This window comes from Anabrus simplex, chromosome X, assembly GCF_040414725.1.
Source record: "Anabrus simplex isolate iqAnaSimp1 chromosome X, ASM4041472v1, whole genome shotgun sequence".
Classification (NCBI taxonomy): Eukaryota; Metazoa; Arthropoda; class Insecta; order Orthoptera; family Tettigoniidae; genus Anabrus; species Anabrus simplex.
Window position 1 is genome coordinate 191057666 of NC_090279.1, and position 15044 is coordinate 191072709.

Sequence of the window (15044 nt, forward strand, 5' to 3'; positions counted from 1 at the left end):
AAAGTCTGAGACAAGGTGGGAATAGGAGACTCCCTACTACAGAGGATTCAGAAAGCAAGACTGAAGTGGTTTGGCCATGTAAGAAGGATGAGTGCAATCAGCACTGCAAGAAGAGGATATGAAAGAGAAGTAAAAAGACCTGTGGGCAGGCCTGCAGGAAAATGGACAGATCTGGTGAAGAAAGATCTCGAGGAGAAAGGACAAATTTGGGAGAAGATTATGAGAGAACAGTGGTTCATGGACAGAAAAAGATGGAGGGGCTCGTACACCACACCTGGGCAACTGGAGATGGTCAATGATTATGATGATGATGAAGCTATGATAATGGGTATATTAAGAAACTTAGATGTTGATTGTCAAGTCCATAAACGAGCATTGTGGACATGGAAATACCAATAACCCATCAACGATAGGTAGAGCAGCTATTTTACCAAGAGCCAATTTAAAGTGATGATTAAGGGGTGGATTTTGATGAGCTTAAAAAAATTACTGAAAATGATCAAAAATGCCTTTAAACTGATGGAAAAATGCTATAAAATAAGTAAAAATGTGACTTTAAAATATATGACTAAACAGAATACTGGAGACTGTTATTCAATGCACAGCTCTTGTTTTTACAGAAAAAAATATCCCCTAATTTACTTGGAAGTGAATATAGGCTAACATGAGCATAATTAAAATTAATTCTTACATTTCATCCAAAACCATATTTATACATTGTTATACAAAGCATACTTTCCTGACACAAAAGATAAGGATCGATACCTAAGAAACTAAATTAAATAATGCATTTTAATTAATTAAATTGTTAATATAGTTAGAACTGAAATTGTATAGCACTCTTTTAGATGCTGTATGAGTCTTAAGTCTGTAAGACTGGTTTGATGCAGCGGTCCATGTCATCCTATCCTGAACTAACCTTTTCATTTCTACATAGATATTAAATATTATTTACCAGAAAATAAATGTCCGTGCATGAAATTTTGACAGTAACCTTTTTTTTTTCTTGCATTGCAGTCCACAACCCTTGACATTCATGGATTAACAATCGTGAATGATCTGCAGTTATAAACCAGACCATGTTTCTACACAGATAAATTTCTCTGCACGTCCACAGATATCAGATGTGCGAATCTGAGGTTCACAAAGACACTTGGAGAGAATTCTTCTTCGAACACTCTAGTATCAAATTCTTCATCTCGTAAAATCTTGGAAATCATGCGTGTAACATGGAATCCTTCGTTTTCTTCCAGGCTGATTTACACACATTGTTACCGATTTGTCCTCGACAGTTTTACAGATCATCCTCTACTTTATGGACTTTTTCAATGACAGATGTAAGAGATTCTCTTTGTTTTTCCAGATAGTTGATTGTATGAGAAAGTATAGCAAAACTGAATTTGAGGTATGTCAGAGATCATACTAATTCAGGTTTTAATAGCAGATCTTGACAGATTCTGATCGCAGTTGCATCTCCCCTTTTGAAACTATCAACTATGGACCTAATACATCAAAGTTTTCAGAGTTGTAGACAGATGCAGGTATCCATGTTCCTCAAGGTTGTGGTGGCCAGGGCTGGTTAGGAACTTCTATGCAAAAACACTGAACTCTAAGTGGGCCTTTAAGAAAAACTTTGTTGAACACAAGTTTATCCACTCCAGGAAAATGTATTTCAACTTCTGACACGCTATAGAAAGCATGCACAAGACTTATTGTATGCACCATTTTGGCGTAAACTGCCTAGACGGTTTTTGCAGCCTTCAATATACAAAGTGACAAAACAGGAAAATGTTCCCATGCTGGACACTTTGCGGTAGGTACAATAAATACATACGTGTGTCAAACAATTCACAAATTTCCAAGTGCTTTTCTTCAACAAGTCTGTTGTTAAAAGTAACATCTTGCCAGGACCGTCCAGCTCTAGTACACCCACAATAGGCTAACACTGGCAACATAGCACCCCTCGGTATTACTTGTTGGAATGTTATAGGAAATATGGTGATAAAGAAAAGTGTAGATACGGTTTTTGGAAAAGCCAAGGTGCTGGAATTTTGTCCTGCAGAGTTCTTTAATGTTCCAGTAAATCTACCAACATGAGGCTGACGTGTTTGAGTACCTTCAAATACCATTGGACTGAACTAGGATTGAACCTGCAAAGTTGGGTTCAGAAGGCCAGCACTCAACCGTCTGAGCTACTCAAGTCGGCTCACAGAAAAATCCTGTAACATTGTATTTAATTTCTTCAGTGGAATGTTCACACTAACCATCGCATCACCGAGTTCCTTAAATAATGATTTGCTGGTTGTAGTGCTAGCACTTTGCCCCAGAATATCTTGAGAACATACTTCATACTTGTTGCAGCTTTCAGGTGCTTTTCTGGCTTCATGTTCTGCTGTATAACAAATTTCCCTTTCACACATAACGTAACACTGCAGAATTTACAAAATAAAACGAGTTAATCTGCCATAAACACATATATTCCAGATTAATTCACTAGCCGATTTAAAAATACACTTCGTGGTGATTTCACTTTTGGCATTTTCTACAGTACACATTTGTGAGGATAATTCTGTACTGAAGCAGAAATTTAACTGTTGTTGCTAATCTTTTATCCTTTCCAATTGTTCTTGGCCTTGAGGTACATGGGGGTGAATGACTGGCTGTAGGTTTAGATGCTAAGGTTGGTTCATTTCTTGTGCAAAAGAGAAAAGCATGGTACAAGTAATGGAAAATAGCAATCTCAGCTGGAATCACATGAACTCCCACTCCAATGCTACAACACATGCAAACCTGTGATGGGTCAACTTAAATACACCTTTTATATCCATGAGTATTAATAATAAGAAGAATCGTATAGCCTCAGATACCGTGTGCAGACATTTCAATTTGACACCATCTGGCTGTCTGCTTGTCAATTTCAACGTTCCGTCTTACTCTAGTCCTGCTAGATGGTAGACCGAGTAAACTGAAACTCCCTCGTGCGTCTATGGCTGAGATTTAATGAATTTTGTCAGGTGAACACAAAATGTGTCACCAGAGATCTTTTACATGCTGACATCATACGACATGGAGTGTTAAATGTACTTTTGTCCGTCCTTCAAAAATCCGGCCACCTCTACCGGGTTTGAACCCGAAGGCCGACACTCTACCACTGATCCACAGAGGCAGCCCGATAATATTATCTCGTTGTTTGTTCTCGTTAATCTTGGACAACCAGTAACGACAAGAAGTCATTAATAAGTATGCCACATTTCATCCCACAAGCATATCCCTGTAACAGTCAGTCAACAAAATACAGGCTACGGTTACGTGTTTTACTATTTTCATTAAGAAGTTGATATATAGGTTAGTACAAATACAATTTTTCAAGGGTTTTCAGGGGGATTGGGGGACTAGGAAGGTAGCATGTGTGGCAGCAAATACCTGGTGTCAAAATGTGAAACCACTGAAAACCATCTTCCGGGCTATCGACAGTAGGACTGAAACCCACTATCTCCCGAATGCAACCTCATAACTACGCGACCCAAACCGCATGGCTAACTCGCTCGGTATATGTAAGTACACTATGTGGTAGGACTGAAAAGCTCCACTCACCTAATAGGTCCAAGGTTTACATCTTAGTACTGGTAGTTACAACAGCTCTCCTAACAGCAAATCCTCCATGTTCAATCAATCAATCAATCAATCAATCAATCATTGATCCACATTTAGGGCTGCTGCCTACCATTTTTTATCTAGTCTTTTCTTGAATTATTTCAAAGAACTTGGAAATTTATTGAACATACCCATTTATAAATTATTCCAGTCCCTAATTTATCTTCCTATTAACGAATATTTGCCTCAATTTGTCCTCTCAAATTCCAACACTATCTTCATATTATTAGCTTTCCAACCATTAAAAGCTCCACTCAAGCTTAGTCTACTAATGTCATTGCACGCCATTTCTCAACTAACAGCTCGAAACATCCTGCTCAGTCAAGCAGCTTGTCTCCTTACGGCCAAGTCTTCCCAGCCCAAAGTTTGCAAAATTTTCTAACACTATTCTTTGGTCAGAAATCACCCAGAACAAATCGGCTGCTTTCCTTAGGCTCTTTTCCAGTTCTCATATCAAGTAATCCTGGTGCAGGTTCCATACACTGGAACCAACCAGAGACTTGCACACTGTCTTCCTTACATCTTTACTACAATTCCCAAATACCCTCATAGCTATATGAAGAGATCTATAACTTTCATTTACAACCTTGTTAATGTAATTACCCCATTGAAGATATCTCCTTACTTACAGTCATCCCGGTGAGATACTTTCATCCCATCAACAAAGTAAAATTGAAACTGAGAGGACTTTTCCTTTTGGTGAAATTTACAACCTGACGTTTCATCCTCTTTATCATAACACCATTGTCTGCTGTCCATCTCACAACGTTGTTGAAGTCTTTTAGCAATCGCTTTCAATCCTGTAACTTATCTACTACTCTACACAGCATAATATCGCCTTCAATTCTCTAATCAAACCATTTATATACAGTACCTGGCCACATTATTAGACTCAAGGACCTTTTTAGCAATTCTTTTCACTTGACACCCTAATTCTTGGATTTATGTGACAGCAAACCCACTGTTGATACTTGCATTGTAGGACATGGTATTCTTGATAATAATGTGGGTTTTGGAACTTGCTATCTTTTCAAATTCTCGCCTTCTTTACTTTGTTAACTTAGTACCTACCTTGCCGTAAACATATGAGGTAATAATTCCCGCGGTTTTTGTGTCAGATGTGTGTTTGGTTTACTGATAATTAACTTTAACAGTTTGTCTTGCTGTATTTTAGATATTTACGCTAAATCTGTGTTGATAACAGGAACTTTATGAGGTAGCAGTGGTTTTAAATTTGTTACTTGGGAAATCAAACAATTTCTTGATAACAGATTTATGGGGAAGTCTCAGGGCCTTTCTCCTCGCAAAATTGAGTTTGCGAAAGGACTTTTGCAGCATGGAAATCTGACAACGAGAAATTGCTGCCCATTCAGGAATATCGCAGACTTCTGTGTGTCGTATAAGCAATACAAATAAAACTCGGGAGAGATTACCCGAAGAACAGAAGAGGGAAATGTGGTAGGAAGAAAATTCTGACTCCAAGAGCAGAACGTTTTCTCGTAAAAATTGTGAAAGGAAACAGAAGGGCATCTTATGCTACTATAATCCAAGAACTGAACAACGGTGGTATCAAGGTTTCTGAGAGAACAGTGCATCGACGTACTTGCAGCTTGGGGTACCAATGTCGTCGACCAGCTAAGAAAGCTAAACTTACTGAGCGAATGATGAAACGGAGGCTACAGTGGGCAAGAAAACACCACCATTTCACAGCAGAAGACTCAAAGGGTAAGTTTTTAATATAAATTCCTTAACAAATGATGTTTTGCTAGGAAAATTCCAACGAGTATTTGCAACTTTAAATTTCATACACATTATCTTAATTTCTAGGTTTGCTTCAGTGATGAATCAACTTTTGAGGTGTCAAGCGAGAAATCCCAGTTTGTAAGATTATCTAGTGAAAAGTATGAGAAGAATTGCGTCCAGCAAATAAGTAAAACATCCTACCAAGGTCATGATTTGGTCAGTGATAAGTGGAAAGAGAATGGGACGTCTTCAGATTGTGGAGGGTATAATGTGTCAGGATCAGTACAGACAAATACTTGAAAAGAGACTGATCCCGCAATTGAAGGACTGGCTTAGTGAAGGTGAAAACAAGATTTTCATGTGCAAGATGGAGCTCCATGCCACATAGCAAAATCTATTAAAGCTTTTCTGAAAGAGAAAAGGATTCTTCTTTTGGATTGGCCTGGTAATTCACCCGATTTGAACCCGAGTGAGAATGTGTGGCAATGTCTGAAACATGAAATTGGTAAAGAGTGCATCACTACCAAGCTTTAACTACTTGAAAAGATCATATTTCATAGGAACCATAATGAAAAGTTGTGAGCAGCAGCTTCATCTTGCATTGCAAGTATGCCTCGCAGGGTGCAAGCACTCATAAAAGCTAAGGGTGGACTGACTAAATATTAGAATTGCAGTCTTAAAACTGCGTATGACATCGTAAATTAAACATACTGTAATGCTATCCATTAGTGAATGTGTAATATTCCATTAAAAGTCTGTTAATATAACATTTTGTTAGAAAAATTAAGATTTTTATGTTGAGTCTAACAAAGTGGCCAGGTACTGTATATCGGAAAACATAAATGTCCAATAATACTACTTGGTGGGGCCCCCTTTTAATCATTACACGATCAGATGTTTTTATCCTCATTCGGTAAATATCTGGTGTCATAATCACATTTTCCAGGGCATCTATCTCAAAATATGGCCCCCTCCACATTATTACAGTTATCCCCATCTATTAACACAGGGTGTCAATTTCTTCATGAACAAGTTAACATATTCCGTCTACTTAAATTTGGTAAGGATGTACTTTATATAATAGAACCACAATTTATCACTTATAAAAGCATTCTTTTCATCCTGTCTTGAAATGTTTCCCGGGAAGACCAAAGTACGACAAAAAAGAAAGTTGATGAAACAAATTCACCTGCATTATCAATAAAGTTCGCTGTAGTTCATACAATTAAACTCTATATGTGCACTGAATATTAAATGGAAATATTTAATAGAAATAGACGAGTATAATACCGACAACGAAAAACTTGAGGGTTAATTCGCTCCAACATGTTTGAACTGTGATAAACAGATGAATTTACCGGCAATGATAAGTCACAATTCTTCTCAAATCTTGACGAAGAGCTGTTTTAGACACATTCACTTCTTCCTGGCACAATAACAAATCTATTTACGTAATAACTGTAAATAATTTCCGAAAACAATAATGAACAATTGATAGTAGAGGACGCCGTGCGCATTTGCCTGCTCTATTTTCTGTTTCCCAACCTGCTCAGAGAGAAAATGGAGTAGAGTGGAGCCGGCGGAGTATTGGAAATGTAAGTACGAGGATTGGGAATTTCGCTTTCGCAACAAAAAAAAAAAAAAAAAAAAAAAGAGCTATGAGTATTACAAAAAAAAGTATTTTTTACTCCCCCTTAAAATGTCCACAATAAAACAGTGAGACTTATAATTACATATGACGTGTTTTCGTACGATAAACTTCAATAGTGAGAGGCATTTTCCTGAAACTGGGAACTATAAGGGAATTATACGACGAACCGTAAGCTTGAATAAGCTATCAAAAATAGCATTTATAATCCGAAACGCGAAATACGTCGGACTGAAAATGTGCACAAAATAAATGACATTTCTCCCGTTAATCACGACGTTACAGTAAAATAAAGCAGTATTTATAAACCATTCATTATTTCTCAAAATAGTTCTCCCATTTTCATCCTACATACGCTGTTACATTATGTTTTACAAGATTGTCTGTCTGGATAACTATATATGAACAGTTGCTACCAATTACATAAAAGATATAGACTGCTAAACCGTAGGCAACGGCTAAACCAACGAGCTAACTAGCTCGTTGGGCTAAACATATTCGTTACAGCGCCTCTAATTGAAGCTCATTGAACTACGGCCGCCATGATAGTCGCAGGCAAGAGAAATTGACACTTCGATACTGGCCTAGTCGCATGTCACTTTAGCTTAGCCACTGCCTTCGTAATGTCCAGGCCGTATTGTACCTCTGATGACGTCACGCTTTGGGGGGGACTTGAAGGCGATACGCATACGCTCCGCTTGAATAGTACACTCGTTTAAATTATTTAAAGAACTGTTAACACCTTATAAAACCAAAACCTATCCTCAAGTATTTGTTAATTCTGACATACAATGCATATTCTTCTCCGTAACGTTCTATTTCTCGCGTATATACGTTCGTTTGCGTGAGTACAGCCTAACACTTTGAGACATATTCTTGCGATTTTATCCATTTTCTGGTCAACTGGAACATTCACATCATACACACTGACAGAAAACATGCAGCCAATTACCATTACTATTTATTACAAATATAAATTATTTCTGTACCTCACTGTTTCCACTCCATGAACACTGCAGCTTTCCTGGACCTCTTACAGGAAGTTACACCAGTATGGAGTAGGTCTGTTCTCTTTGAAGCACTTTGTTGAATACACAAGCCGGTGTGAATGTTGGAAAAGTTATTTAAATGTATATTCACCCAAATATATATACACTGTCCGGCCAGGTCTTCCAATGTCTTCCCGCAGTCACAAATGACTAGGGAATCTGCCAACTGCATTGACTCCAAAGCCAAGGATTTTGTGACACTCTTAGGACTGTCTGAATTTGGAAATACCATCTTATATGTATCTGACACTAACACACAAAATACTTTGTACACCTCAATTCCAAGTTCTATTGACATGTCTGATGGATACTTTAAGCCCCCTCGATTTAGGAAATTCAGATATCTTACTTCTGGAGGTAATTCATAAATAAGATCTGAATCTGTCAGAAGATAAGATTTACATAAATCACACTACTGTTTGATACTCATATATATATTTGCTATTAGCTTTTCGTCGCACCGACACAGATAGGTCTTACGGCGACGATGGGACAGGAAAGGTCTAGGAATGGGAAGGAAGCGGCCGTGGCCTTAATTAAGGTACAACCCCAGCATTTGCCTGGCGTGAAAATGGGAAAGTGGTGGTGGTGATTACAGTTTTAAGAGGAAGTACGACTAGGCAACCATCCTCTATGAAAATGGGAAGCACGGAAAACCATCTTCAGGGCTGCCGAGAGTGGGGTTCGAACTCACTGTCTCCCGAATACTGGATACTGGCCGCAGTTAAGCGACTGCAGCTATCGAGCTCGGTGATACTCATGAATAAGACTTACATTTTCAAATACACCGAATTCAGATAAGCCGTAGGTCTGGTTACATAAACATATAGGGCCTACCTAATGTTACCCATGTTTATGACATTTAAAAAAAATTAACTCACCATCTGGACGAGACACTCTTATTTCTCTCAGGGTGTGATTTTCAGCAAAATGCTTGATACACACAACTGTGTTGTGATTAACTATTAAATTCTCCCTGGGAATAGCCTACTTCCATAACTTACCTCGTTCTTCATCAGAAGGAAACACAAATACCGTACTGTACTCTCCTTGTTTATAATTGGCTTTGCAGCCAGGCACACAGCAACTCTTAGGCATGGTGATTTCTCTCACTGATCATCTTAATTCAAGTACGCTATATACAATTCGTGGTTAATAATAAAACACAGAATGCACTAACTCAATTAATTTTACACTATAAATATAACTTTACACAAATAAACTACAAAATTAAAACACTGAAGAACGACCTTCTTAACCTATAGCTTCAAATAAATACACCCTCACACTAAGTTTTCTTCACTAATTAACGACTTTCCACTTAATAATGCAGTCGATGACGACTCATTCTCACATATATCTGAGTGAACATGCGGTCATCGTTAAAAATTTCAATAAAACTGCGAAAATCTATGTTTAACTCTACTAACTCATGTGCTAAACTTTCCCCCTAACGATCAGATGATTGCTTTCCCGCGCTCGTTACAGTACGGCCTGGACATCACGAAGGCAGTGGCTTAGCCCAATTACCAGTTCATGAATACATGTGGTTAATTTTGATGCAAAAATAAAGACTTATTTAAACGTGTCAAGTTCAGGACGTTTTGAAAACACTGTTACAATTAATAATCATAGGACTTTTGATTAAATAAGCGCAGAAAACCTGGCGGCCGTTTGGTTGGAAAGAAGATGAACACTATTAATTTGTAATAATAGGCTGTGCGTTTTTCTATAATAAGATACCCATGTCATGCGCAGTATTTAACTCCACCAGTCTCCATCAGAAAGCCGTTAACGTTACATTTCACAAGTGAGGCGTCTATTTCCAAAGGTTTCCTTGTCCAAGAAGTTAAATTGTTGGGAAAACGCGAAAAAAGTTTTTCAGACATACTGCTTATTGTATGCTCATAATATTTTGCACACCTTTTACTATTGATCATGGAAGCCTTTTGGAGGGATCACAGCTTATAGAACCCAACGATTTTTCGTAATATATATATATTCGTATCAGAAGCATATATTTTACCTAGCATAATGGTATTAAATGACATACATATCAAATAGTGTCTGCCCAGAATTTTGCCAAATCACGGGCATTAGGTGTCGCAGCCATCAAGTCCTCTATTGTGCAACTTAAAGGACACTTACTACAGTTCATGAAATGGGCTGTGGTTTGGTCTTCGTCACATTCACATTGCCTGGATGTGCCAGGAAAGCCCCACTTTACCATAATGATTCTTGATCAACCAACCCCAGTGCGAAGCCTGTTCATCGACTTCCAAGTAGACCAATGTTCCTCGTGTCCTGGAGGGAGACGTTCAATTGGTAGCATCCAACCAGCAAATTGAGGATTTCTGGTTCTCCATACTCTCAATCTTGTGGATCGAGCAGATTCGTTTAAATCTTCGGTTGTATTCAGGAAACTCCTCCTAGACCTCAATCTTTGGTGGGCAGGTTCATATCCATACAATGGGTGTGCACATGAGGCAAATGCTTTAGTTCTCTCATTCATGGATGCAACTTCTCTTTTTACACCTGGTGGGACGATTCCAGCCAAACAGTAGATTCTATCTCGTGGAGTTGGTCTCAAGCAGCCAGTAAGGAGTCGATATGTTTCATTGAGAGAAATGTCAACTTGTTTAGCAAAATAAAAATATAACTTGGACAAGGTGAAATTTGGAACTGCAAGATGGACAAGGGCCATATTGGAACAGTATCAAATGGAGAAGGGAGACTTTGTTTCTGTATGAATTAAAATTACTGTTTTAATGATAAGAATAACAATTATTCTTGATGTAATGTTAGCTAATCTATTCATAAAACTTGAAAATAGATGACACTGCTATTTAGAAACCAACGTATCCACAATTATTCAGCTGAATCAGCAACATCCTTCATCAGTCCTCCATCATTTTCATCCTCTGATACGTCTGAATTGTCTCTAGCGCAATTTGATGAGATGCTTTCTTTGTAGAAAAGCAAATCAGGTACGGTATGCCAATCTTCAGTATAATAAAGTTAAAGTAACCTCTTGATATCCTCTTTTTTAGGTTGCTTCACCGGAATTCCAATATTGACCTGCTGTGGATCAATGTCTGCTACCTTCTTATTTAGCTTTGTAACCTTCCGCCCTACAACCAGATCTGTGTTGTATGTATGCTCTCCTGAAACAAGAATATATCCATTCGGTGTCCTTCCTCGAGTGATAATAAATCTCTTGCTTAAATCGTGTTATCCTCGAGCATCGCCGATGTGAAAAAAAAATGAAATGGCTTTTAGTACCGGGAGTGTCCGAGGACATTGGAAGTGCCACTGGTTAAGTTTCTTCAAAATTTCTCCTGTTGCTGCTTTCCAATATTGTACACTTTGAAGTCCCTACCTATCTTCAGGACAGTCCCGTTCTTCACAAAGAAACTATAGTACTGTTCAGGTTTGCATATCGTGTTCATTTTCTTAAGTTATTTTTCAATGCGCCCAAACACACGGTCGGGTGGAATGAATGAATGTCCAGGAACTGGGAAGATAAGTTGTATCTCACGAATGTTGAAGGGGGCATTGTGCAGCACTATCATCAGCATCCCTATCATAATTGTAATTTTATTTTGTCGCCCGCAACCATCAGCAAACAACCGTATTATTTCATAATATTCTAAGTTGGTAGAGGTTAGTCGATGATAAACCGCAGAGGCAATTTCGCATGATCCTTTATGACTATATGCTTTTGTTCAAGTGTAAATGAAAATTTTATCCCATCTTTCGATGTGCCCTCACATATCGTAAAATTGTACAAGTACAATTGTCGCGAATAGTAGGTGGCTTGGTCAGGTAACTTAGGAAGAGCCAGATTTTTCTGGCAGTCGAAGAAAAATGTGATGGTTTTCACTATATCTGTTTTCAAGAGTAAAAAAAAGCATTAGCACAACTTTCATGACACTCAAACTCAATTTCAAGATCTGTGTCAAATTTATTGGACTTGCATCTTTCCTCATACTGCAAACACTTTGAACAGGCATCTACAGCAGGTTATTCAAAACTCAGGTTATATTCCTTTACAAAAATATTCCTGAAGTATTCATACTTCACTTTCAAGGCTTCTTCAGCACATAAATTATTGTAAAATGTATTAAGTTTTGCAATTGTTAACGTACTATCTAAGTACTGCTTATTTGTCTGGATATTACGACAGTAACGGGATTCTAATGGCACGAGGGCCTCAATGAAATTTTTACTGATTGTTTTCGCTCATCATATGCTTGTGAGCGATGATCACCACCACGAGTTTCTCTTGGACTTTCACCAGTTTAAAAATGAGCCCTACACACTCTTTGAACTGTTTTCTTCGAAATGTTTAAAATGCACAGAAATGCCTTCCGACATATTTGGTATTGCTTTGTTTGGCCATGTTTAGTGATGGGAATATAGTACTTATGCCAGTTTTTGGTGGTTTGCTTACGTTCTCCCCTGGCTCGTTTACGTTTAGGAGATTCTGTTCTGGTATGTTTCAAAATTATGGTATCCTGATTTATTTTAGCTGAACTACAATCCATTTTCCTGGGATAAAACATGTTGTGGAACATACGAACGTCTTGAAGTGTGATATTTGAGCAGTGGAGATCCTTGCGGTCCTTGTGTTGGCAATCTGGTAATTTCGGGAGGCACATTGAGGAGTAAAGAGTTCTTTTATGCACATTATTCTTCCATAACATTGGATTTCGTTCTTTTTTTTCTGGCCTTCCCTTTAGGGCACGGTGTCACTATTCCTTCTCGCCTAACCTCATTTTCACTGCGTGTTCATTCTTGTATCATGTCTGCAATTGATATTGACTTACATTGTAAAACCAGAATCCTCGTTATGAACCCAATAAAGTACACTAAATTATGAATGAAATATAATACACATAAGCACATCGCAATTACTCACCTAATTCGAACCAATAATTCACATAAACATTACAGGCTTCCTGTTTGTTGAAAATAGAATGTTTTTGATTTTATTTATCTACGAAAGCAATTCTGCCAACTGGAAAACACGTATTATTCATTGAAATAAAGGAAAGAGTTAATAATTCCATTTATAATAAAGTATGGTAACAGGATCTCAAACACATGTACAAGGGTCACTTTGGAACTCAGTAGTGCAGCTTGCTTCCCCTCGCAATGGGACAAGCAAACGTTTGTTACTGTATATTATTATGTCTGCCATATTGGATTTCTGGCATTGGACAAGGGTCACCTTGGAACTGCATAGGATATTCAAATGCAATTTTCGAGGGTTTGGGGCCGTTTTGGTTCTCTAAGACAAGTATCAATCAGTAGATGATGCATAGACGAAGCCATTGATACGATAACATGAATTTTTCTTATAGGTGGACAAGGACCCCTTTGGAAATGGATGCCTCAAGTAGGCCTTATGTATGTATAATTAGTTGCGGATTATTATAGTGTGGGCCTAAACCCAATTTCATATCCCATAGGTCATGACATATTATTTGTCTTTAAGGTTTATTTTGAACTCCCCCTGTGGTTGGTAGTGGTAGAGAACACAGACGATATAATCTGCCTGTAGTAAGAGGCTACTAAAACGGGCCGAAAGTCTCTTAACTTGGGAGCGTAGATTAGCGACCATGGGGCCCTTATCAGAGTCCTCCTGTGGGTGGCGACGGTAAAATAACACCCGCGGTGTCCCTTGCCTGTCGTACGAGGTGATTAAAAGGGTCCCTAGGGGCTCTCAACTTTGGGGCGTGAGTTGGCGACCACGGGGCCCTTAGGTGAGTCCTAGCATAGCTACGATTTACTTGTGCCAGGATCCTTGGTGAAGTCTTGTTGTGTTCCGGCCCCGATGGTATTAGAGCATTCGAGGCATAGGGGTTCTTTCAATTTCTTGCCGTTCGTGGCCTTTGTCTATCCTTGGCCGACTCCTTCAATTTTCGAAGTGTCCGATCCCTTCCATTCTTTCTTTCTGACTAGTGTTATATAGAGGATGATTGCCTAGTCGTACTTTCTCCTAAAACAATACTGAACACCATTCCCCTTTCCTGGGACTACAACGGAGAGAGGACTTGAAATTGGATCATTACAATACACGTTATGAATGCATGTCTAGTTTAATTATTATTTAGGTACCCAAATTACTTTGTGCATTTAACATTATTTCATTAAATATTATTGTTTAACGGGAAAGTGGAGCCACATTTCAACCAACACAGACATTGCCACATAACCACAAACGCATTAATTACATTGGTTAAACAATGTCATCACACAACTTCAGCGGTACTTTTTTCCTGAATTTTAAAAAAGTTTTTTCATAATTAAGGGAGGTTTTATAGCATGAAACATACAAGAATAACGAATTTACTGTGTGCGTTTATAAAATTACAGCCACTATGCCATTACATCTGGCGATTGTTTTGCCTGTAAGTGTCATTGCTGCCAGCAGTTCAAGTATATTCAAAGATAGTCGGCAGATAGCAGGCTATATTTTTCATGTCATTGGTTGCTACCACTGAACTATAGGTAATACCAAATACTTTAATATGATAATACCGGACAGCTTGCTGTTTTCAGCGAGAAAGCCAATAGTGCTGCTACCTACATGGCTTGGAGTGACCAACTCTTCAATAACATATTGTCATCTGTATGATTCTTGGCGCACTGCCGTGTTGTTTATAATGTATCAGTGTTTGTGACTAAATAATCTTACATTGCAGTTATATTCTAAGAAAAGTGTTATGCGCTGAACAAATTACCCACAAGCTAATGGGCATGGGAACTGATAAGGACAGCAAGTATTAAAAAAGTTATGACCTCGCATCTGTGCTGAGGTTACATTCTATGACCCTTATATTAAGAAAATCAATCAAATACTCTACTGAAATGTTAGTGGGACGTAAAAACAATAATATTAACATAATGGAACTCTAGTATACTCAAACTTGAGGGTCCACATT

General features: G+C 38.2%; 1 protein-coding gene across 2 annotated transcripts in view; it reads right to left on the reverse strand.

Annotated features, from left to right (window-relative positions):
• Nucleotides 1-6913, reverse strand: part of LOC136886299 (RNA-binding protein Pasilla) — a 31473-nt gene extending 24560 nt beyond the window's left edge. Inside the window, exon 1 of one of the 2 annotated variants that reach the window (XM_067159029.2) lies at nt 6756-6913. The gene's annotated coding sequence lies outside the window, so the exon portion shown is untranslated. Of the gene's footprint in view, nt 1-6586; nt 6724-6755 lie in introns of those variants that run through there. The other variant, XM_067159030.2, reaches the window with a different exon arrangement.
• Nucleotides 6914-15044: the final 8131 nt, after the last annotated feature.